Consider the following 26,998-nt stretch of genomic DNA (forward strand, 5'->3'; position numbering starts at 1 on the left):
CTGGCCTGAGCACAAGGAGGTCGCTGGAGGCTGGCACCGCCTGTCTCTGCCCCTTAGCCGGCTAACACCTGGCTGAGCAGCACAAACCTGAGACAGGCAGCTTGGAGTTAGGGCTCAGTTCTTCAGGAGCTGGTAGCAGGACCACTCCTTCCCCCACTGGAGGGCTGGGGGAAAATCTCTACAAAAGAACTAATGCTCTTTCTCTGAGCCCCAAGAGGCTGTGGATGACAGCACGCACCACGCTCCTCTCATCCCCCTCTGTCGCCAGACCCCTGCCAGAGCACACCCCCGTGGGACGCTGGTCCTCCCCTGGCCTCCTCTGGCAGGACGCGGTTAATGACCGTGCCCCCACACAGGGCCGCTATGCCACCCTCGCCTGGGCCAATCATTCCGTCTCGCTGCACCCCCGACGGTACGTCTGTGGTTCAAATAACCCCGCTGGCGCAGTTTCTGGAGGCCTGGCTAGAGGTGGCTCCTGGACGGGACGAGGCAGGTTTGAGTACCCTACCACCAGCGGTGGTGGCTACCATCACTTCCGCTAGAGCATCGTCCACGAGACATGCCTATGCGTTGAAGTGGAACCTCTTCGTCAACTGGTGTTCTTCTAAAAATCTAGAACCCACGAAATGCCCCATCAGTGTCGTGCTTTCCTTCCTGCAAGAAGGGTTGGAGCGAAGGCTGTCTCCCTCCACCCTGGGAAAGCACGACCTGATCGTCAGGTTCCTGAGGGGAGCGAGGAGACTGAATCCTCCTCGTCCTCCCCTCGTACCCTCTTGGGACCTCTCAGTGGTTTTAACTGCCCTGCAGAGTGCTCCCTTTGAGCCTCTGCAATCAGCGGAGCTTAAGTTCCTGTCAATGAAGACAGCGCTCCTGGTTGCTTTGGCCTCCATCAAGAGGGTAGGGGACCTGCAGGCATTTTCGGTTGACGAAGCGTGCCTGGAATTCGGACCGGCTAACTCTCACGTGATCCTGAGACCCCGGCCTGGATATGTGCCCAAGGTTCCCACCACACCCTTTCGAGACCAGGTGGTGAACCTGCAAGCGCTGCCTTTGGAGGAGGCAGACCCAGCCTTGGCACTGCTCTGTCCAGTACGCGCCCTCCGTGTTTACGTTGACAGAACGCAGTGTTCAGGACCTCAGACCAGCTCTTTGTCTGTCATGGTGGGAAGCTGAAGGGAAAGGCTCTCTCCAAGCAAAGGTGTCTCACTGGATAGTGGACGCCATTGCTTTGGCATACCAGCAGCAAGGTCGACCATGCCCCCTTGGTGTGACGGCCCACTCCACTCGGAGTGTGGCATCCTCTTGGGCTCTAGCGCATGGCGCCTCGCTAACAGACATCTGCAGAGCTGCAGGCTGGGCGACACCTAACACATTCGCGAGATTCTACAATCTCCGAGTAGAGCCAGTTTCTTCTCATTTACTCGCTTCAACTAGCCGGTGCAAGATTCTACTCAGGTGTCTTCGCTTGCTTGCCATTCCTCTCCACGGACGGGATACGTGCGATATTTCCTCAGGTGAGCCTCATAAGCCCTGAGTCTCCTCCAGCACTGTTGACGTCAACGCCAGAGTTATGCCACTGGCAGCTTTCGCGCTTGGCTAGGTGCCTCCATGTGCATGGTTCCCCTCCGGGCGACCCCCACATGTGTATTCCACTGTAAGCCTCTTTGAGCATGTGTCTTTCCCTTGGCAAGCCACCTTGCCACCCCTGGGGTTGAAATATTCCACCTGCGGCTGGACACCCCAGTGATTCTCCATATGCAGTTCCTTCGGGTCATATGTGTATTCTTAAGTCCCCCCCTTCGGGCTGGGCATGATTGCATATTTCCTCTGAGATATGCTTCCCAGTGTACCTTGGTATTTCTGTGTTAAGTAGGAGTCCTTCGTCCGTGCCAGTCTCACGACAGGGAGCTCAGACTTACGCAGGTCACTGGAAGACAGTCGAGAGGTGGCGTGATTACACTGGGAACCCCATTCGTCGTCATCCGACGTAACTCGTAGTGACAACGAAAGGGAACGTCTCGGTTACGTATGTAACCCTCATTCCCTGAGTAGGGAACGGAGACGTTACGTCTCCCTGCCACTTCCGCTGTACCGCTGGAAATGCCTGAGTTCAGTATCGGCTCCTCAGCGAAGACATATCTGCATGTTGCCAGCGCACTTCCTTATATACCCCCAGGGTGGGGCGGAGATACGCTATGCAAATTCCGCAGACCCATGGCATTTTTATTGCCATTGGCTCGTTTTATATACTCGAAGATGATAGGCTTTCTAAGCGAAACCCCATTCGTCGTCATCCGACGTAACATCTCCGTTCCCTACTCAGGGAACGAGGGTTACATACGTAACTGAGACGTTCCCTTTCAGTCGTTCACGTTCAACGTAGTCGACGTTCGAATGAAAGGGATCATGCTAGTGTGACGGAGCGGTACAATTGTGAAATCAACCTTTTACCAGTAAAGAAATCCGACTACGCCACCCTAGAGATTAACTCTAGGGAACAATGCTCAAAACCCAAAAATGGAGTACATTAAGCACACAGGTTCGGTTCCCTCATAGAAGTAAGCAGGAGACGTGGGTGAAGTATAAAAATACAAATGTTTATTAATGCAAGAATGTTTTTAAAATAGACACTAAAATATCAAAAGAACAGCATGAGACCCCACTTTAAATGGAGGAAAACGAAATTACAAAAAGAATGATTGTGGGCAAGGACACAAAATCAATTTTAAATATGAAAACAAAATAAAGTAAATATCAGCAGGGCTGCAGGAATGTGAGCAAAACGTCCGCAGCGCAAAGCGGAAGACAGCAGCAATGCAGCAAATCCGATATAATATAAGATAAAACGAGATGAAAAGAGAGTGAACGAGAGGGAGAACCCTATAACGAACACAAAGAGAGACGTTACTAATAATGATACTTGCCCTTCACGAATTATAATTACATTTAAAACAATTACCGTCAAGGTATCACCCCAAATAGAAAATGTACAGGCACAGGTCTATTAATCAGCCCACCGATAACAATGGGGTACAGGAAACCATACCTAGACAGCATGCGGCAGTGTCAACAGCACAACAACAGTAGTACAATACGCGTTTATACAGATGCACATGCACACACACATACCTGAGAGGCAACCGGTCACTAGATCCACTAAAGCAGCGTCGAAAACACACTGACACCCGGACAAAACGACACTATAAATTCACAAACAAATGCTTTAAAAGACCAACCAGTTTTAAAATTGCCCCCCTGTTACAGCACAGCACGCTTACCTGTAACCACCGTAAACACGGGCACAAAGGGGAAAGTCGGACGTGACGCACCACGGCCAACAACAAATCAGCCCTTATATTACGGATACTGATCGCTGATATGCAAATCCGGCTGTCAATCACCTAATTTCATTACACTAGGGAGCCTGTCATCTTCGAGTACTATTGAACGAGCCAATGCAATTGGCGTGCGTGATTCGCATCACACACACTCCGCCCCTGCGGCGCGGGTATAAATACGGAAGTGGATGCGCGCACTAGTTGCTTTTTGCTTCGGAGCCGAATGTTTTTGATGTCTCTGAAGAGTATTGTTGAATACAACGAGCGAGTGTGTCGGTGTTCTTCTAGGAAGACTCTCCCAGTTCCTGGTGGTTCTACAGCGCGAGTGCAGTGGTGATCGCGAGCTTTGAGCTCTCAATTGCTGTTTTAACAGCATCAAATTTCTGTGTTTGTTGATGGCTGGTTAGAGGGTAGGAAAAATTTGTGCTTCACTGTTTCAGTTCACTGTTCAGTGTTGCCGCGGTCATTCCCCTGTGTGCTCCGGCACTGCTAATGGGTCCCATTTCCAACACGGGGTTTGTGTCTTTTTCAAGATCCCATTCCACCCATGCGTTTCTGGATGCGATCATTCCCTGTCCCCCAAATGGACAGTCACAATAGTTGTATCACGTGTTTGTAGAATATATATATATATATGTATATGTATGTGTGTGTGTGTGTGTGTGTATACAGTGGGGAGAACATGTATTTGATACACTGCTGATTTTGCAGGTTTTCCTACTTACAAAGCATGTAGAGGTCTGTAATTTGTATCATAGGTACACTTCAACTGTGACAGACGGAATCTAAAACAAAAATCCAGAAAATCACATTGTATGATTTTTAAATAATTAATTTGCATTTTATTGCATGACATAAGTATTTGATCACCTACCAACCAGTAAGAATTCCGGCTCTCATAGACCTGTTAGTTTTTCTTTAAGAAGCCCTCCTGTTCTCCACTCATTACCTGTATTAACTGCACCTGTTTGAACTTGTTACCTGTTTAAAAGACACCTGTCCACACACTCAATCAAACAGACTCCAACCTCTCCACAATGGCCAAGACCAGAGAGCTGTGTAAGGACATCAGGGATACAATTGTAGACCTGCACAAGGCTGGGATTGGCTACAGGACAATAGGCAAGCAGCTTGGTGAGAAGGCAACAACTGTTGGCGCAATTATTAGAAAATGGAAGAAGTTCAAGATGACGGTCAATCTCCCCCGGTCTGGGGCACCATGCAAGATCTCACCTCATGGGGCATCAATGATCATGAGGAAGGTGAGGGATCAGCCTAGAACTACACGGCAGGACCTGGTCAATGACCTGAAGAGAGCTGGGACCACAGTCTCAAAGAAAAACATCAGTAACACACTACGCCGTCATGGATTAAAATCCTGCAGCACACGCAAGGTCCCCCTGCTCAAGCCAGCGCATGTCCAGGCCCATCTGAAGTTTGCCAATGACCATCTGGATGATCCAGAGGAGGAATGGGAGAAGGTCATGTGGTCTGATGAGACAAAAATAGAGCTTTTTGGTCTAAACTCCACTCGCCGTGATTGGACGAATAAGAAGGATGGGTACAACCCCAAGAACACCACCCCAACCGTGAAGCATGGAGGTGGAAACATCATTCTTTGGGGATGCTTTTCTGCAAAGGGGACAGGACGACTGCACCGTATTGAGGGGAGGATGGATGGGGCCATGCATCGCAAGATTTTTGCCAACAACCTCCTTCCCTCAGTAAGAGCATTGAAGATGGGTCGTGGCTGGGTCTTCCAGCATGACAATGACCTGAAACACACAGCCAGGGCAACTAAGGAGTGGCTCCGTAAGAAGCATCTTAAGGTCCTGGAGTGGCCTAGCCAGTCTCCAGACCTAAACCCAATAGAAAATCTTTGGAGGGAGCTGAAAGTCCGCATTGCCCAGCGACAGCCCCGAAACCTGAAGGATCTGGAGAAGGTCTATATGGAGGAGTGGGCCAGAATCCCTGCTGCAGTGTGTGCAAACCTGGTCAAGAACTACAGGAAACATATGATCTCTGTCATTGCAAACAAAGGTTTCTGTACCAAATATTAAGTTCTGCTTTTCTGATGTATCAAATACTTATGTCATGCAATAAAATGCAAATTAATTACTTAGAAATCATACTATGTGATTTTCTGGATTTTTGTTTTAGATTCCGTCACTCACAGTTGAAGAGTACCTATGATAAAAATTACAGACTTCTACATGCTTTGTAAGTGGGAAAACCTGCAAAATCGGCAGTGTATCAAATACTTGTTCTCCCCACTGTATATGTGTGAACATACATTCACATTTATATGGGAACATGTATGTGCAAAAGATACAATTTTGTGAATATTACATGTATTTTTGTATATGCTACTTTTGTCTACATTTATAAATATATTATATTCATCAATATATAGCCATACATGGTCAAAACATTGCAGTATATTAAAAAATATAAGCACTAGTTTCCCATAAATGGAAATGTATTATGTAATATATCACATTATATTTTGCAGTATATTCCCATGTATTTTTGTTCCGTAAGGGGCAAGCATCCAGCATTCATTGCGCCCAGGTGGGACATTTGATCATGTGAAATAATTCCTCTATGGGGATGAAGAGTGGAAAGTAAAGTGGGAGAAAATGTGACAGCATCCTGGGAACGCATCCTAAAGCACTCACAGTGACAGCATGGGAGTTGCCATATTGCCACACCCAAGCACATAGAGGTCATCCAGGAATTAAATGAGACGCTCAGTGTTCTATGGGAAGTATTGGGAGAAACACAATGAAACTCAGGAACCCTGACTGTTACACAGATTCAAGGCTGAGAAAACTATTCATGTTATTTTTTTATATATATATAAATTGTGTCAGTGTGAAACATGGGATCCTTTTGTGTATATCCTCATTTGTATTTTTTAAACAGTATTTATAACTAGCTGTATATAAACACAATAGGCAAGGCAAGTTTATTCATATAGCACGGCAAGTTTATTCATATAGCACATTTCATACTGAATGGTAATTCAAAATGCTTTACATAGAGAAGGAATTTAAATTGACATAAAATAATCACAACAGATGCATAAGGTAAAAATATAATGTATAAGAGATAAAAATAACAATAAAAGCAGAGAGTCCTGAATCACTAAATTCGGTGCGCCTCTGTCTCAATGGAAGAGTCAGAGAGCTTCGGATCGCGAGACACACTAGTAACAATTCTCGACTTCCTAGTGACTGTCGCCTCTGATGGCTTTCGGTAATCACCGTCTCACTTCCCAATCCTCTCAACTCTTCCAACCAGACAGCCCTAACCAAAAATCAAAACAGCATAAGTAAAACAGTTATTAAAATAATTAAAAGATGTTACATAAATAAGATAAAGTGCAATCAGTCGAACATACAGTGGCACAGCTAGTGCTCAGTCAGTAAATGCACAGGTAAACAGAAGTGTTTTGAGTCTGGATTTGAATGTTACTGTTAAAGCATGTCTGATCTCTTCTGGAAGCTGGATCCAGACTCAGCAGACTCTCCTTGCTTTGAGTGAACCACTGTTATTATTTCTAACTGACGTGATCCTGATGATCAGACTGATATGTTAGTTGTATATTCGATGAGCATATCTGCAATGTATTGAGGTCCTAGAGTAGACCATTGAGTGATTTATAAACAAGTATCTACTTTAAAATCTATTTTAAATGCAACTGGAAGCCAGTGCAAGGACCCGAGGACTGGTGTGATATGTTCATATTTTCTGGCAGCAGCGTTCTGTATGAGCTGCAACTGTGTGTGTGCATGTGTGTGTGTGTGTGTGTACAGGTGTAATAAGCCATTTAAGCCATTTTGCTAACTTCAGCACAAGATAAAAATTAAGCATTTGTGATTATATTTCTTTAAAACTTTTAGTAACACTTTATTTTGATGGTTCCTTTTGAACATTCTTCTGACTATAAGTAACTTTGCAACTACATGTCAACTTATTCTAACCATAACCCTACCAGTCTACTAATACTCTACTAATACTCTAATGAGAGTTAGTAGACATGTAGGTGCAACATTACTTATAGTCAACAGAATGTGTTAAAGGGACCATCAAAATAAAGTTTAACCAATTTTCTTTTTTATAGACATAAGCCTCGTCTGGATATTCAGTTCAGACTGATGTCTGTTCAGAGTTGAGCTCTATGTGTGTTTGTTTGGTCTGAGTGTTGAGATTCTCTCTACAGACCAGCACACACTGGAGAGGCTCTGAAATCACTGTCAAACTCAACAAGCAGTGAGACATCACGGCCAAAGACTCATGAAAGACGGGGAAACAGTAAACCAACACACATGGTAAATAAAGCACAACTAAGGTAACCATGGTAACAAGAAACAACGATACGCCTGGTCTGTTGTCACTGACAGGTGTTCTGGCAGGAGTGGGCGGGGCTTTGCATGTGATTATGCCTGTGACAACCAATAAACACACAGGTGCAAGAATTGAGCCAACAGCGAGATAAAAACCATAACCACCAAATGCCACCAATAATGCACACATTACAGGAAAAATAAGTATAATGATGGAGATTATGATGTAACACGGGGTGGAGAAAATATGAGCAGAGATCAGTGGATATTTCAGTGTCAGAACCCCCTCCAGAGACACCAGCTGTTGCAGGTGAACGCCACACACTTTCAGACAAAAATATCCAAACATTATAATGACTGAGTCAAAGCCATGGAAAAAACTGAAAGAAAGAAGTTTTGACACTATATATGTATACAGAAGCAGTTGTAACAGGTCACAGAGGAGGAGGAGGATGATGAAGGCTGAGATCCGGCCTCTGGTCTTTCTCTGAAGATGCACTAAATAAAAAGCCCAAATCAGACACGGCACCCCCACACACAGAGCAGTGATGAAGAAGATGGACAGTCTGATGTGAAAATCTCTGTCGTCCTCCATGGTCTAAGTTTACTGCTGCACTTTGAGTTACTGAAAGAAAAGAGAGAAACAAACTTTTAAGAAGAACACGCTAAGCTGGTTTTAGAGGGGTTGGGTTGAGAGACCAGCTAAACCAGTTTACTATAGCAACTGACTATAGCAAACCACTTTGAGTTGGTTTTATATTGTTTCCTTTCACCAGAAAAATGACAAAGATATTTATAAAATATGAAAATATGAAGTTCCCTTTCACTCTAGGTAAGTTAAGGTCATTACAATATTGAAACTTACAACATTGCTATCAAAATTAAAATCCAGTTTTTGTTAATTATGTGTATTCATGCATTCAATTGTACACATGCATACACACAGTAAATTCCCCAGTGTTAAAGGGGTCATATAATGCCATTTTTGTACAAGTTAATATAATTCTTTAGGGTCTAAATGGAAAGTTTGTAATATACTTTAATTAAAAATTCTCATTAGTATTTTAACCCTCTGAGGTCTGAGCTGTTTTCTGGGCCCTGGAGGTGTTCTGACATGCTCTGACATTTCTGGTTATTTCTGTTACTTGTGACATTTTCATGGCTAAAGTCTAAGTACACTGTATTCAGCACAAACTCTGCTACAATAATATATCAACAGCATGTATGTAAAAGTTTGTAGTTTTGAGATAATGACATTTATGCGTGGTTTGTGAAAATACAAAAAAAAATTCTCACTGAAATAAGGTCATGAAACCCCTACTGATTATTTCTTCACAAGACTTTTGAAAATTGTATGACTTAGCCTAGAATATTTGCTCTAAAACTATGTGAAAATCACCCTGACTGCTCATTCAGAGAAGACAATATATTGATTTAAAATTTTTACGACGTGTTTTGTGTGAGAAAGCTCTATGCGGAAGCTCATTAATATGTATGGGTTTTCTCACCTGAGAAAGACAAAGACACTCCCTAACGGCCCTATTAGGAGCTATCAGGCCCCTATCATTCTGAGCAACCTTGCACAATACTGTAAATGAGGAGATTTAAAAAAGAATGGCTTTTAGATTGTTTGATTTATTTACACAACATAATCCAAATAGACACAACAAATGGAAAAAAACACTTATTGAAAGACAGAGATCTTTGTGCCATTCCTAAAAACATTGTACATACCTTTCATTTCCAATGTGTTTGATTTTCACTTTACCATGTTCATGTTCCAGAGACTCATGTGAATGTTGAAGTCGGCAGGACTCAGTGGCATCTGGGCCCTGAAAAAAAAGTGAACATATTGATATCAAGAGAAAGGCCTGCAAGATTTTGCAAATAAATATTAGATTTTTCTTGTTAAAATTGCTTTTTTAAATTCACAAAATACACACACACACACACACAAATGTTTCCATCAATATATAATATAATGAACACCAGGTTTGTTGTGCCTTGTAGGCATAAGATATGCGCAGTGCTGGGTAAAATAATAATAACAATAGATAGCAGTATAAATCTTCCAAAATATTTCAGTAACAACCAAGCTAGAGAAAAATATATTGATTATCATGTTACTTCAAATGTTTCCATTCGTTATGATGATATGAAATGAGATAATAGTAAAAACATGAAGCCGTTTGGTGTGTTTTGCTTTTCAAATTTTCAAATGATACATTCAAACACGATCGCGCTCAAATATAAAACATTATGGTTACCATACATATCTACGTTTGACCAGATATCCACAAACACAGTAGGCTTAACAGTAAACACGGGTCTAAATATTATAATACTACTTTTACCATGCTGTGTTTTATTATAGAATATAAAAACATCCTCGTGTTGAACACGTATACAAGCAGTGAAAGGTTGCCTATCATTCTAGTTCACATTTCACATTTCATGTTTCTGTCTATATATACATGTACATATATGAAATTAGGCTTAGTTCATGTTTTTACTCCAAACTCATTTCATAACATACATTTTAATCTGGCACGACCAGTTTAACATGTCTTACCTTAAAAATCTTCTCATCTTCAAATCGCGTTTGAAGTAAATCCGAGGCAAATTCAAGGTAAACAGCACAGCACAGCACAGCTTACAGTCGTCCAAACGCGATGAAAAGGAGTAAGTTACGAAGTCTCTGCTTCTTTGTTTTGAGGTGATGAGGGCGTTTACAGGTCTGCGTTTCTCCGCATGGATCATTTGCATGTCAATCGCTCGTGCGCGCGTAGGCGTGTTCAAATTAAATTTAATGAGGACGCGTTTGAGAAACTGTACATGCCGCTGCTTTCGTATGGATTACTTAAAAATAGAATATTTGTTTTTTATATAATTTACATACTTTAAAAATAGAGATTCCAAGCGTTGTATAGACATGCGTTTCAAGTCTGTGTGACAAACATTCGCTGAGTTACAGGTCATTTTCTGTCGCGTTTCAGAATGAGTTTCACATTGAGAGAGACGGCAGAACGCGCATCATGTTTATTTTCTTTGTTTTACGAAAAACACAACATTTTGTTTTTATTATGAGTGTACACAAATAAAAGAAGACATTTAATAGTTTTGAATGATGTACAATACAAGTATGTAAAATCAAAATCAACAGAGTATTTTGCACTGATATAAAAAAAAACGAGCAGATCACGCCGGCGTGATTGCCACCCTCAGGGGGTTAAGAAAACACTCATTTTACCTGGTCAAAAACAGCTCTGTTTTCAGCACGCCATTTAAGTGCATGTGTCTTTAAATGATAATGAGCTTTTCTCACCCCGCCCCTCTGTTCTGTGGGGCATTTTGACACACACACTGGAGTGTTGCCTTGACAACAGTTGAGGGTATAATTTGGAGAAAGAATGGCAGCGGGAGTCTCTGAGGACATCTGTGCAACCGAATCAATTTTAACCAGAGTCGGACCCGGAACAAGATGACGGCCACAAAGAAGTTCGACAATTAAGGCTCGAACAGGACGTTTCTTAATGGTTGGTTAACGTAATGTCACTTTGATCTATATTTGTATGTACTGGCAGTGTAGAGTGAGATACGAACGCTATGTGTTTACTGATGAATACGTTAGTTCATTGACAGATTGATGTTACAGCTAATGGTCATGAAAAACTTTTTTTCTGTAAATGTAGGCTTGTCAGTGATGTGTAACGTTATCTATGCAGTGTTAGGTACAACTGTCAGGGCTGAAGCACTTTTTCAGGAGCAGCTTCTTAGCAAAACCAGCTTTATACTGACCCATGTTTGTAAAGCAGTCTGGAGTGAAATGATTCACGCAAACATGAAAGCATTGACGTTGATCGTGGGGAATATTCCCTTCGAAAACAAAACTCAGCCACTCAGCGTCTTCAGCGGTTTGGATTTAGGAACATCAAAATGACTGCTGTGTTCGTTATTACACCCAAGAACAGTTAAAGGAGAACTCTGGTCAATTTTAACATTGAGCTCATTTTTTTGTACATTTGGAGTGCTGTCAATACAGAGAACAACGACAAAAATCGGTGTTGCCTACACCGAGTTATTCTATTTTTAAAATTTGCACCCTGTTGACTTCAATGGGGCAAGTACTAAACCTGCTTTTAGCCTCTTAACATCCTTGATGTGTCATTACAAGTGCACAGAAAATGTGAGTGATTCCTTCAGAGTGAACACGAGTGAATCTGACTGCAGTAGATGTGAAAGAAATGTATTAAAATGATGTTATTTAAGCCAGCGCAAATACCTGTGTTTACATCCTGTTTTCGGGTGAAGTCCAAAGTAGTCGATTGCCGAGTTCACGCGCGTGATCATAGGTACTAAACCTATGCGCGTGAACTCGGCAATCGACTACTTTGTTCGGGCTGTGAGGGCCTATCTTTCCCCTGTTATCTTTCACAACGATAAGATAATTTTTGTGAAGGGTAGCATACAACAAAAGGAGGTTGATTTTTTGCTTGATACAGGTGCGCTGACATAACTATTATTCCAATTACATTAGCAAATAGCCTAAATATTCCATATCAGAAAACAAAGATGTGTTTAACCCTCTGAGGTCTGAGGTGTTTTCTGGGCCCTGGAGGTGTTCTGACATGCTCTGACATTTCTGGTTATTTCTGTTACTTGTGACATTTTCATGGCTAAAGTCTAATTACACTGTATTCAGCACAAACTCTGCTACAATAATATATCAACAGCATGTATGTAAAAGTTTGTAGTTTTGAGATAATGACATTTATGCGTGGTTTGTGAAAATACAAAAAAAAATTCTCACTGAAATAAGGCCATGAAACCCCTACTGATTATTTCTTCACAAGACTTTTGAAAATTGTATGACGTAGCCTAGAATATTTGCTGCAAAACTATGTGAAAATCACCCTGACTGCTCATTCAGAGAAGACAATATATTGATTTAAAAATTTTACGACGTGTTTTGTGTGAATAAGCCTTATGCGAGAACTCATTAATATGTATGGTTTTTCTCACCTGAGAAAGACAAAGAACCTCCCCTAACGGCCCTATTAGGAGCTATCAGGCCCCTTTAATTCTGAGCAACCTTGCACAATACTGTAAATGAGGAAATTTAAAAAAGAATGGCTTTTAAATTGTTTGGATTTATTTACACAACATAATCCAAATATACACAACAAATGGCAAAAAAGCACATATTGAAAGACAGAGACCTTTGTGCCATTCCTAAAAACATTGTACCTTTCATTTCCAAGGTGTTTTATTTTCACTTTACCATGTTCATGTTCCAGAGACTCATGTGAATGTTGAAGTCGGCAGGACTCAGTGGCATCTGGGCCCTGAAAAAAAAGTGAACATACTGATATCAAGAGAAAGGCCTGCACGATTTTGGAAATAAATATTAGATTTTTCTGGTTAAAATTGCTTTTTAAAATTCACAGAATACACACACACACACACACACACACAAATGTTTCCAACAATATATAAAATAATGAACACCAGGTTTGTTGTGCCTTGTAGGCATAGGCTATGCGCCGTGCTGGGTAAAATAATAATAACAATAGATAGCAGTATAAATCTTCCAAAATATTTCAGTAACAACCAAGCTAGAGAAAAATATATTGATTATCATGTTACTTCAAATGTTTCCATTCGTTATGATGATATGAAATGAGATAATAGTAAAAACATGAAGCCGTTTGGTGTGTTTTGCTTTTCAAATTTTCAAATGATACATTCAAACGCGATCGCGCTGCAAAATCTGATACATTCAAACGCGATCGCGCTCAAATATAAAACATTATGGTTACCATATACATATCTACGTTTGACCAGATATCCACAAACACAGTAGGCCTAACAGTAAACACGGGTCTAAATATTATAATATTCCCCATATATCTAGCAACAGTTCAACTGCAATGTGACATTTATGCAACAATAACAAACGTAATAATTTCTTACCTTAAATCTTTCTTGACTTCAAATTGCGTTCTTCTTCTTCTGAGGTAGCCTAAATCCAATGTAAGCTCAGGCGTGTCTTTCAAACTCGACGAAAAGTGAAGTGAAGTGTTTTGGTGTTTTGTTGTTGAGGTAACGAGCGTGTTCGCGTTCCATGTGGAGATTTGCATGTGAATATCTTTTGCGCGAGTGGGCGTGGCCAAATTAACTGTAATGAGCAAGCGTTTGAGAAGCTGGACATCTTGTTGGTTTTATACAAATTACTTAAACAGAAAATATTTGTTTTCGTTTTGAACCCGATCATTTAAAAGTACACACTTAAATGTTTATAAAGGTGTATGGCTCATAAATGTGTGACAAGTATTCGCTGAGTTTTGTTTCAGTTTATAGACATGCTCAAGAAAAAAAAGTTCACCGCGACTGAGAGGCAGAACGCACACCCTGTTTATTTTCTTTATTTTACAAAAGCACAATGTTTTGATTTGATTGTAAGTGGACACATACAAAAGTAGAAATATCACAGATTCTTTTTTTATATTTCTTTTTTCTGTATGACCATAAATGACGGAGTAATTTAAGTTTATAGTGCTACAATGTGGAGAAAATCCAGCAAAACGCGCCGGCGCGTTTGCCGACCTCAGAGGGTTAACTGGTGTAGTAGGCAAAGATTCAGTTTTGTATGAAACTTCATCCACTGAAGTTCAATTGGGCCCAAAATGATTAACTACACCACTGCTATGTGCTGCGTTAAATACTGGTGCAATATTGGGAATGGATCTGCTAAGAAAAGTGCATCTTACGTTAGACATGTCCTCAGAGTCTGTCACAATTAAAATAGCTTCAGGAGAGATTTCTTCTGGCAGTATATTGGCCCCTGAATATGCACAGTTGCAAGATCATCCAATATGGGCTAAAGATAAAGATGATTGTGGGCTCTTAACAACAGTAGAACCTGTTAGGCTAACAGGAACTCCACCCCCTGCTACCAAACAATACCCGCTAAGCAAAGAGGCTGTGCAAGGTGTCAAACCTATTGTAGAAAACTTACTGGCACAGGGGGTTCTTGTTAAAACCAACAGCCCTTGTAACTCTCCAATATGGCCAATCAAGAAATCCAATGGAACATGGCGACTTACAGTTGACTACAGAACAGCTAACAAACACATAAATAAGATCACTCCTTTAGTTGCAGATCCTTCCACAATTTGTAACGGTTTGCCTTTAGACTGTAAAGTGTTTTCAGTGATTGATATGTCCAATGGTTTTTTCTCTGTACCTCTACACAAAGAAAGTCAGCCTTGGTTAGCCTTTACAGTTGACTATGAGCAATATCAGTGGACACTGTTACCACAGGGATTCCAAAATTCCCCCACCATTTACCATCAGGCTGTCCGGCGTGACCTGTCTGATCCAGAATGCCCAGTCCAAACAGTCTACTATCATTCAGTATGTTGATGACATTTTAATTGCATCAACAGTCAAATCTTCGATGGAGTTTCCCTTGGATACCATGAACCTGGAGGGTCTTCATCTGATGCGGTGCTCATGGGAATATAGATATGCTTTTCATCGTCCTGTTTTTCCGGACTCTTCTCACTCAGCTATTTGCTCTCCATCTCCGCAACCACAAGTAACGTTAACGTTACGGATTCGCCGGAGAGGAGTAAACTGTCAAAATCTACGTCAACTGGATTTTGTTCATCTGGATTTGCCTCAGTCATCGCAGCCTCCTTTGAATATGGCCCTAGTTAATGCTAGATCCATATGCAACAAAACTTTTATCCTAAATGACTTTCTAACCAGACATGACCTGGATATTTTATTTTTGACGGAGACCTGGGCCAGCGCTGGTGAATTGTCTGTCTTCGAGGAACTTTGTCCGCCGAACTGTTGTTTTATTAGTACCCCAAGGTCTGCTGGTAGGGGTGGTGGCGTTGCTATGGTTTTTAAACAATCACTTAAAATTCATACAGTCTCTGTTCAGACCTACTCGTCATTCGAAGTACAGTGCGTAGCATTACAGTCTTCTTCCTCTGCTCTGCTCTGCGCTCTCATCTATAGGCCACCTAACTCTGATAGTGCTTTTATAAGTGACTTTTTAGAATTTTTAACTTCTGTTGTTTTGTTGTATGATCGTATGTTATTATTGGGTGATTTTAATATTCATGTTTGCTGCCCCGGTCGTTCCTTGGTTTCTGAGTTTTGTAATGTTTTGGACTCATTTGGATTTACGCAATACATGAGTCAACCAACACATGTCCGCGGTCATACACTTGACCTTATTATGTCATATGGGATCCCTGTAGATAATGTATTTATTGAAGATGCTTCCTTCTCCGATCATAAGCCCATTATTTTTACGATTCCTGTTGTGAGTTCAGCCTTGGTTAAGAAGCCTGCAGGCTCTTTTTCTCGCTTTATAAACCCTCGTACCGCCTCTCAGTTTAGTGAGAAATATCTAGCTAATACTATTGAGTCGTCGATCTTGAATGCTGAGTCTTTCTATGGCCCTGACGATATACTTTCTCTGTTTTACGCAGCTTGTTCTGATATTTTAGATTTGATTGCCCCTTTGAAGATGAAGCAAACAAAGCAAAAACTTTATTATTGGCTGGATGACAATGCTCGTTCGCTCAGACAGGCTTGTCATAAAGCGGAGAGGAGGTGGAAGCACGATCGGTTAACAGTGTCATTTGAGATCTTTAAAGAGTGTCTGATTATGTTCCAGAATGCTGCTAAGTTAGCTAGATCAAAATATTTTTCCGAATTAATTGCTAAACACTTCCATAAACCTAAGATTTTATTTTCTACAATAAATTCAATAATTAATCCAAGTTGCCAATTTCACGGGGAAGCCTCGGCAGAACTCTGTGAGAAATTTTTTAAGTTTTTTGCTGATAAAGTGGCATTTATTCGTTCATCCTTCACTTCAGATCACATCTTTCAGATCAGTTTTTGAATTCGTTGGCTAGTCCGTTTTTCTTTTATAATTTTCAGCACGTCTCTTTAACAGAACTAAATGACCTGGTTAACAAGATGAAGATAACGATCTCACCATTTGACGTCATTCCATCAGAGATTTTAAAAGCAGCTTTTCCTATAATTGGCCCCAGTGTTCAAGTGTTGATTAATTCATCTTTGAACACTGGGGTAGTCCCAAATAGTTTTAAGCATGCGGTCGTTCAGCCTTTGCTTAAGAAACATGGTTTGGATGAGGGTTGCTTGAATAATTTTCGACCTGTCTCTAAGTTATCATTTTTATCAAAACTTTTAGAAAAAGTCGTGTTGTCTCAATTGAACCTGTTTTTAAATACAGCCAAGTTATTAGAACCTCTTCAATCTGGTTTTACTGCCCATCATAGCACAGAGTCTGCCTTGCTAAAAGTGCTCAATGACGTTTTAATTGCAGTTGATGCTGGTAAAAATGCTGTATTGATCCTACTTGATCTTACAGCTGCCTTTGATACTGTTGACCATAATATTCTTATTAGGCGTCTAGAGCATTCATTTGGTATTAAGGGTATAGCCTTGAAGTGGTTTAGTTCTTATCTTAGAGACAGGTCCTTTTCTGTGGAGATAGGCAATTTTTCTTCATCTTCTACCCCTATTTTTAGTGGAGTACCTCAGGGCTCCATCCTGGGTCCGCTTCTTTTTAACTTGTATATGCGTCCACTGGGGGATATTGTTAGGAAGCATAATATTAATTTCCATTTTTATGCTGATGATACACAGCTGTATCTCCCTTTGAAAGCCGGCGAGTCCATTCAGACCTTGATGGATTGTATTCGGGACATTAAGGAATGGTTATCGATTAACTTTCTCCAACTTAATGAGGACAAAACAGAAGTTATTGTTTTTGGCCCACCGAAACTGAGAAATAATCTTACCAAGGAACTGGTTAACCATTTTTCCTCAGTTTCCTCTCATGTCAGGAACCTTGGTGTCATTCTTGACTCTGAATTATGTCTAACCAAACAAATTAATTCGGTTGTAAAAAATAGTTTTTATCAGTTGCGGTTAATTTCCAAACTAAAATCATTTTTGTCATTTTACGATTTGGAGAAGGTTATTCATGCTTTTATTACTTCTCGCCTGGATTACTGTAATTCCTTGTACTTGGGTCTTCCTCAGTCATCACTTGCTCGGCTCCAGATGGTCCAAAATGCAGCTGCAAGGCTGTTGACCGGGACAAAGAAATACGATCATGTCACCCCAATTTTAGCCTCGCTTCATTGGCTCCCGATCCATTTTAGAATACAGTTTAAAATTCTGTTGTTTGTTTTTAAAGCTCTTAATGATCAAGCTCCCTTATATATTAGAGATCTTCTTACTCCTCTTTCACACACTAGATCTTTAAGATCTTCAGACAGGGCTCTTTTATCTGTCCCTCGCTCCCGTCTAAAATCTAAGGGAGATAGAGCCTTTGCTGTTGCCGCCCCACGTCTATGGAACCAATTGCCTCTGGACATCCGCCTTGCACCTTCAATTGCTATTTTTAAATCTAAATTGAAAACTTATTTTTATTCCCTAGCATTTTAATTATCTCCTGATGCTGTTTCTGTCTGTTCTGTTTGGTTGTTTCTATGTTTTATTCTATTTTGTTTTTACTTTGTTCAGCACTTTGGATAGCCCTGCTATGTTTAAATGTGCTATATAAATAAAATTTACTTACTTACTTACTAACTAATAATGACACGCATAAAGCTGAACTGTCTACTTTGTTGGACTACTTACATCAAAGAGGACACAAAGGTAGTTTTCACAAAGCCCAAATTGCTAAAGACCAGGTAATTTTTCTTGGGCAAACTATTGGTGCTGGAGTCAGATCAATAACTCTGGATAGGGCAGCTTCAGTAAAAGCAATTCCTCCACCCAGTACGATTAAATCACTCCGCTCATTCTTAGGCACAACAGGGTATTGTAGGTCTGGGATTGAAGATTATGCCTCACTTGCTCAGCCGCTTTATGATTTGTTGAAAGGCCCTGTTAAAGATTCTGATTCCATTTGCCTTGAAGAGCAACAACTAAAAGCATTCCATGCCCTGAAAGAAGCATTGTGTCAAGCACCAGCACTAGGCATCGCACAGCCTGATTTCCCTTTTGTGTTGTACGTTCATGAGCATTTAGGCTTCATGACTGCATGCCTTATGCAGGATCATGGTGGTATTTTGCGCCCAGTTCATTATTACTCTGGTAAGCTAGACATAGTTGCACAGGGCATGGGCCAATGCCTTAGAGCAGTACAGGCAGTTCACCTAGCTCTTCAAGCCTGTTCAAGTGTTGTGTTAGGACAAAGAATAACAGTCAGGTGTCCACATGCTGTATCTGCACTAATGAATCAAGCTAAAATCACCTATGTCACCTCCTCCCGTTGGGGAAACTGGCTAACTACACTCACAGCCCCGAATATTGTTTTGCAACGCGCACCAGTCACTAACCCATCCTCATGTATGATGTCTGCAATGACTGAGGTTTCTTTAGAGGATGGAGAAGTGACTCATGATTGTGTCACGCTAATGCACTCGTCTCCAAGTGCAATTGCAGAAAACCCATTGAATAATACTGATTTTGAATTGTTTGTTGATGGTTCAGCTCAGGTTATTGAAGGTACCAGACGAGCAGGATATGCAGTAGCTTCCTTGACTCATTTGGTAGCTTCCGGTCGTTTGCCGGATCACTTCTCAGCACAAGCAGCAGAATTAATAGCATTAACTAGAGCATGCACTTTGGCCTCTGGCTCAACAGCTAACATCTATACAGACTCTAGATATGCGTTTGGTGTTGCTCATGATTTTGGTATTATATGGCAGAGCTGTCAATTCCTAACATCTTCTGGGTCCCCCATCAAACATTCAGAATTTGTCAAAGACCTAATGTTTGCTATGACTCTTCCCAAACAGTTAGCAGTGATAAAAGTGAAAGCACATCTTCCTCCTGACACTGCAGAAGCTCAGGGTAATGCTCTGGCAGACACCGCTGCCAAACAAGCCTGTTTATACACTACTGTACAGGTGTGTGCTGGCAGGAAAACAACTGATGTCATTGCGCCTCCAGACTTCCTGATTGATCTCTACAAAGATGTGCCCCTTTATGAAGCTTGGACATGGTTAGATAAAGGAGGTGTTGCTGATTCATCTGGCTGCTGGACCAAAGGGGGGAAATATATTGCACCCCAGTCACTGCTACCATATCTGGCCCAGCAGCTTCATAATTTAGGTCACATTAACCCAGCAGCAATGATCCACCGCTTTTCAAATCAGTGGTGGAACCCAGCTTTCAGAGCAGTAGCAACAGAAACAGCAAAACGATGTATCACATGCCAACAGAACAATGATGTTCCAGCAACAGCTATCGCGGCAACACACACCCCAGCCCCACCGGGGCCCTTTCGACACCTCCAAATAGATTACATATCATTGCCTCCATGTAAAGGGAAGACTGATGTTCGAGTAGTTGTGGATAAGTTCTCTAGGTGGGTAGAAGCTTATCCAACAGGACGGGCTACTGCCACACACACTGCTAAATGTTTAGTTCAGGATTTTATTCCTAGATGGGGTTTACCAGATTCCATTGACTCAGACCAAGGCACACACTTCACAGGAAAAGTAGTACAAGAGGTAGGCAGAATGCTCAAAGTTAAATGGAATCTTCATTGTCCATATAGACCACAAGCCTCGGGTCAGGTTGATCGAGCTAACAAGACAATCAAGATGAGGCTTAGTAAAATGCATCAGGAAAGTGTACCATGGGTTGAAGCACTACCAGCAGTAATGTGCAGCATAAGAGCATCTCCTAACCGATTTGTTGGACTTAGCCCTCATGAAATCATTACAGGGCGCCCAATGTCAATGCCAGGTGTCATCGATTTGAGAAGTGCCGATGTACACATAGCCTCGGATGCCCTGATTACTTTCTGTGAAAATATCACAATGGCAGTGCAGAGTGCTAGAGACAGAGTAGCTGCTTGCTGGCAATCTCCACCTGAGGGTGGACATGCTATCATTCCAGGACAATGGGTCATGATACATTCCTTTAAGAGCAGACCGCTAGAACCAAAATGGCAGGGACCATACCAGGTGTTGTTAGTTACAGCCGCCGCAGTATTGTGTCAAGGAAAGAAAGCGTGGACTCATATCTCACACTGTAAAGTAGTTCCACCACCCACAGGGACAGATTAGGACACATGGATCAGCGAGGAGCCCAGGGAAGAACCAAAGTGCAATAGGCCTCGGGGGCCAACCCTGCGGTGAAGACTTCCTCATAGGTTTTCCCCTTTCAGTAGAGTATCCCCACCTCATTTGATCCATAGGTGTCATAATCTTAAAGATTAGGGAAATAAATTATAAATACTATACGATCACAATAATATTAGAAACTTTAAATACTATACGATCACAACAATATTAAAGAAACTATAAATACTATATGATCTGCCCTGCTGTTTTGTTTTTGTCTTTCTTTTGTTTTGCAGACCTGAATGACAAAGTGTTTGAAGAAATACTGCTCTCTGTTTTTTCTTTTGTTTTCTTTCTTACTCTGTGCAGATACAACTTGATGCCTGTATCCTGAAGCCCATATAGAACGACCGCATCACCTGCGTATGAAGCCACAACCTCAAGATAACAACTAGACCCACTGACGAGCCAACTATCACAAAAGAAAAAGAAAAAAATACACAACGCAGAGATTCACATACGGAACCTTCAGTCATCCCTCATCATGATCAAGATTGTCGTACTACTACTAACCATCATAGACATCGCACAAAGTGTGGATCCCAGAAACAACATATTCTTAGAGCTGATGAATATGTCAAGAAATGCCTTGTTTGCTGGAAAAGGACGTTTGCATGCCACACGCACCTTCAGTAGGAGCAGGAATCCATTGGGTGGCACAACCTATATCCAAATGTGACACGTGTACCTTATTTGATCATCATACCAGTGGACTATACAACAAGGGTACATGTCACAATGTAACAATTCCTCCAGCTTCTCAGTGTTGCATTCCGGGACTACCATCCTGCAACCTAACTTCAGCTACTCCCATCATGACAGATCTACTCCTGCCAATGATGTTCTATTGGTGCATGGAAAGATATGCTCCAGCATCGCCTCCACTGGGTGAAATTCCTCGTGAACGTTGCAGTTTTGTGATTGAAAGAGGAACAGATGACTCCTATGTGTACGTTACTACTACAGAAAAAAAACAGGAAAATGACTTAGAAGAGTGTCTCTCCAGGAACCCATCCCTACCGAAACTTTTTGCAATAAATCAGTTGTGTATGATTCCTCCACCAACTGGCACTTTTTGGTTATGTGGAACTTCTGTCTACAGCATCCTACCCAGCCAATTCAACGGCAGGTGCACCCTGGTTTATGTTCTACCAGCTATCAGAGAAAATACACACTCCCCACCCCAAGCTCTCCACAGCTACAAAATTCAGCTCCTTCTACCAACAAAGTTGGCTGCATTCTAGGACTGACTTGTGTTCAGATGTGGTCGTCAAGAACTCTGGGAGCATTAATTCCATTGTATGGTGTTATGCAGGCTCTCGATCAAGTCAGAAGCCTGTCGGATTCTGTACAGAAATTGGCCAATGATACAGCTTTGACCCTGGGCAACATCACAAACATTCTCGCTTCGCACAAGATAATGATCTTACAGAACAGAGTAGCCTTGGATTACATTCTTGCAATGCAAGGGGGAGCCTGCACCATTATCGGCCCTGAGTGCTGCACCGGGTTAATGGATCCAACAGAGAATTTGAACAAAATCCAACAAGACATTCTTGATCTTTCAACAAAATTACACCAGATGACTGAAGACAACTCTTCATGGTTCGGAACCCTGTTAGGTAAACCCTGGCTATGGATCAAGGAAGTAGCAATTCTTCTGTTGCTTCTTCTACTTGTGTACTATCTATGCGTCCACAGTATCAAGTGTTTCATTCAACAAATGACTCACGTCCAGCACAAGGAAATAACAGTTCCAACCAGAAAAGACTATTACCCGTAAGGACTTCACGGACCCTAATTGCATGTTTGTTTCTGTGTCAGCATGCATTTACAGATAAGCAACACAGATCATGCTATGTGCCTGTAACTATCACACATTACAAGAATGAACTTGATATGTGCCTGTAACTTTTTCAAGTTACATGACTGGAAGATGGGCTAATGCTAACAAACGTAAGCTACAGAATGGACTTATGAAGGTTTAAATTTGTATATTATGTGAGAGTTATTTGAACTCTCAAAGGGGGAATTGTGGGGATATTTGTTTTGAAACACACTGTATTAACAATTAACCATTTGTGGTTTTCTTTTCTCTTCTAATCAAGTTATCTCCTCTTTAATGCAAGTCAGCTTTAAGTCAACTGTCTAAATATTGTAATAGTTTTCATTGAAGGGGTTTGTTAGTCTTTGAGCCTCCTACTGAGAGTTGAACTATGTGTGAATGTTTACATAGTCTTAGTTCTCGTGACCGTGTGTTGTTTATACAATTTGGGGAATACCGTTATCTCCAGTTGGGGGTAATTGCCTCTATTGTCTTTTGCCTCTATTGTCTTTAGATGATTAGATTTAGTGGTCATCCCTAAGGCTGTGTCAGCACCTTTAAGGACTGCCCACTGAATGCCTATAAGATACCATTTAAAGTTACCATTTAAAGATACCATTTAAAGTTATGTTAGTTAGACTTGATGACTGCAGCTACGACAGCTCGTGTTCTCAATAAAGAATCCTGCTGAAGAAAGAACCAAGTCTCCTGGTCTTCGATTCTGAGTTTCCTACAGTTACCATTACGGTGATCAGTGTTTCCTTTGGTTGGGCAGTTTGACTCTTTATATTTATTTCTGTTAATGGTTGTCTTTGAAACAGTGTTTACCAAAACACAGATACCATAAACAAAGATGATCAGGTGATATATATGTCATCATAAAGAAAAGTGTTTGTTACTTGTTACTAATCAATTTAATCAATACTTTTTTTTTTTTTGCCACTGTAACGACTGAGACCAAATCAGACACAATTTGGTATATGTACCATAAAAATCTCCAAACTTCACTCTGGGATCTGTGGCCCATCCCCCCAAACACGCCAAGATGGTCCTAGTTGTCATGACCTCGATCAGATAAGGTTTGTATTGATATGGGTGTTAACCCTCTGGGGTCTGGGGTGTTTTTGGGGTCCTTGAGATGTTCTGACATGCCATTAGTGCTTTCTTCAGTTGCTTAGAAACATATTAATGGCAAAGGTGTAATTACACTCTATATAGCACAAACAGGACTACCATAATATGTGAGCCACATGTATGTACATGTTTTCATTTTTGAGAGAATAATGTTTATGCATGGTTATTGAAAAAAATAAAAATGAAAGTTTCTGAAATAAGGCCACAAAACACATACTAAATATGTGTAAATAAGACGTCGCCTAGTGTTTTTTCTTCAAAATGATGTGAAAATCATCCTGCCTAATCATTCACATAAAACGATACATTGATTTAAGTTTTGTGAAACACTTTTAGTTTGGAAAGCCAATATGTGGATGGGGCGTAAACGCTCCAACAGCATCATGCATATTTTGTAGTTCACACCTGATGAGACAATGTCCCTGCATACTTAATGAGCCATTCATTCAGGTGTGTCACCTATAGCTAACTTAAATATACAAGCTTCATAAAAATGATCATTCTAGGAGAAAATTTCAGATGGCATTTAGAGGCTTTTGCATCTGAACTCTTCATATATACACACACACATATATATATATGCATGCACATACATACTTTATAATCTTTTCAAAACTAGTCAACATCTTTCAAAACTAAAGTATACATTTTATCATACGTATTTCAAAGTAAAGGATTCATTAGTTAGTTGATGACTTTATTTTTGACAAAACACATACAGTATATATTCCTCATCTCAGTATAGCAATAGAGTTTGCTAAAAGCTGTTCATTCAATACAGCAGTATTTGAAAATCGATCATATTTTGTAAAATTACATTTATATTTGCATTTATGTCAAAACCTAGACACTTTTAAACATCAAAAGGACATTTATTAATATGTATTCGTGTCAAAATGACAAATAAACAGATTTTCCTATTCAATTTTGCATGGAAGCGCTTCCAAGACGCTTGCGTGTCGCGTGAAAAATAGGCGTCGGTTCTATTTCTAGAATGCACGCGTTTTCCACGCGGCTCGTGCCGCGCCTGAGACGCGTGTCTCACACAGGCAGTATGCAAACTCTAAACTGTTAACATGGATGGGAGCCGAAATAAAAATGGACACGCCACGCAGCTGAGACGCTTACGCCACGCATCCAGTGTTTCACCGGCCTTATCCAGCGGATGTGGGCGTTTCACAGGTTTGTATGGATCGCCTCACATTTGCGTTTGAATAGCGCGGTCTCCGTAGGCGGAGTCACATTAAAACTTAATTAGCTGAGATGAGAACGACTGACATCTCTCTCTTTACATACATATTATATAAACTGTGAATATTTGTTTTTTATAAAAATTACTTCATTTGAAAGAAGAGAATTCAAGCTTCATGCCTGTGTGACTGTATGCCTTTTTGACTGAGTATTCGCTGAGTTACAGTTCATTTTCTGACGCGTTTCAGAATTGACTTTATTCTGTCCTCAGTGTGTGTGACTGTACACAAATCGACAGATAGCTAACAGGATTCAAGAGAAAGTCAGAGGCTGGAGTAAAGTTCAAGGCTCTTTACTGTTGTCGTTATTCTCAAGAAGGAATCTTTGTAAAACTGAAATGATACAGAAAGATAGCATCAATCATTGAATGCTATTCAAACACATCATACATTAACAAACATAAAATAATATACATTTAAGCTACAAAGTTGTAACATATATATATATTCAAGTAACATCACAGAACGTCTTACATGACGCATGTGTATCAATGTAATTAACTATAAATTCAAATACAACTTACAAGCGATGCTTTCCCAAGGCACAAACAGAAATGGAGACAGGATAAGGTGACTAGAGCTGCAAGCTGACCGCATGGAATATAACTATTAATGTGTTTCCTGATCAGACTGCATCATGTGATAACATCAACCAATGAAAGCAATGTAAGAATATATATATAAACACAATGAATTACTCCTAGATGACCACTAGGGGGAGAAAGTAACAAACTAAATGCAAATATTCTTACAGAACATAACACTCCCCGCCTGGTATTGATTAAATACCACTATCTGAATAACCTTATTGTGTCTGAATAAAATAGGGGGAACTAAATCAGTTTAATTCCTCAGCACTCTTGAGAAGGATCGTCTCAGAAACAGGTCTCAAGAAGGTTCTCGCTGATCCAGATTTTGTGACCTTGAGTTCGATCTTCCTGACCTTCCCATCTTCATCAGGGAATGTCTTTGTAACCAGAGCTATGGGCCATTCATTCCGCTTCGCCTGGTTGTCCTTAAGCAGAACCAGGTCACCTTTCTCAATGTTAGGTCGTACGTCCTGCCACTTGCTTCGGCTTTGCAGCGTAGGAAGGTACTCGCGTCTCCATCTGCTCCAAAATGTGTTGGCCAGATGCTGCACCCTTCTCCACTGCTGGCGGTGAAGATCTGTGCTGTCAAAGGTTCCCGGAGGAGGAGGGTAAGTAGACATCTTTTGAGTCAGAAGTGTAGCAGGGGTAAGGAGAAAGGGTGACTCCGGGTCTGAAGAAATAGGTGCGAGTGGCCTAGCATTAATAATTGCCGTGATCTCTGCCATTAACGTAGACAACATCTCATGAGTGAGGCATGAAGGGTTGATTTGCATAAGCATAGAGTTGAGTATCCGTCTGGCGAAACCAATCATTCGCTCCCAAGATCCTCCCATGTGGGAGGAATGCGGAGAGTTAAACACCCAAGAGCAACCCTCTTCACCCAAGTACCTCCTCACATTGGGCTCTTTGGGATCGGTAAGGAGAATGTGCAGCTCCTTACAGGCACCTGTAAAATTGGTTCCACAGTCTGAACGGATTTGCTTAGCAGGTCCCCGCAGAGCAAAGAATCGGCGCAACGCATTGATGAAGCTTGACGTGTCCATCGCCTCTATCAGCTCTATGTGCACGGCCCGTGTGCTCATGCAGGTGAAAAGTACAGCCCACCTTTTGCTGTTAGCCTGACCACCGCGGGTTCGTCTTGTGGTGACAGCCCATGGGCCGAAAACGTCAAGTCCCACGTAGGTGAAGGGTGGCTCTGTACTCAGACGATCTGAGGGTAGATCTGCCATCTTCTGTTCAGCGCTTTTCCCACGAAGCTTGTTACATGTAACACATTTGTGAAGGATACTGCTGATACATTTCTTAGC

Source organism: Squalius cephalus, assembly GCF_949319135.1.
Source record: "Squalius cephalus genome assembly, chromosome: 18".
Lineage (NCBI taxonomy): Eukaryota > Metazoa > Chordata > Actinopteri > Cypriniformes > Leuciscidae > Squalius > Squalius cephalus.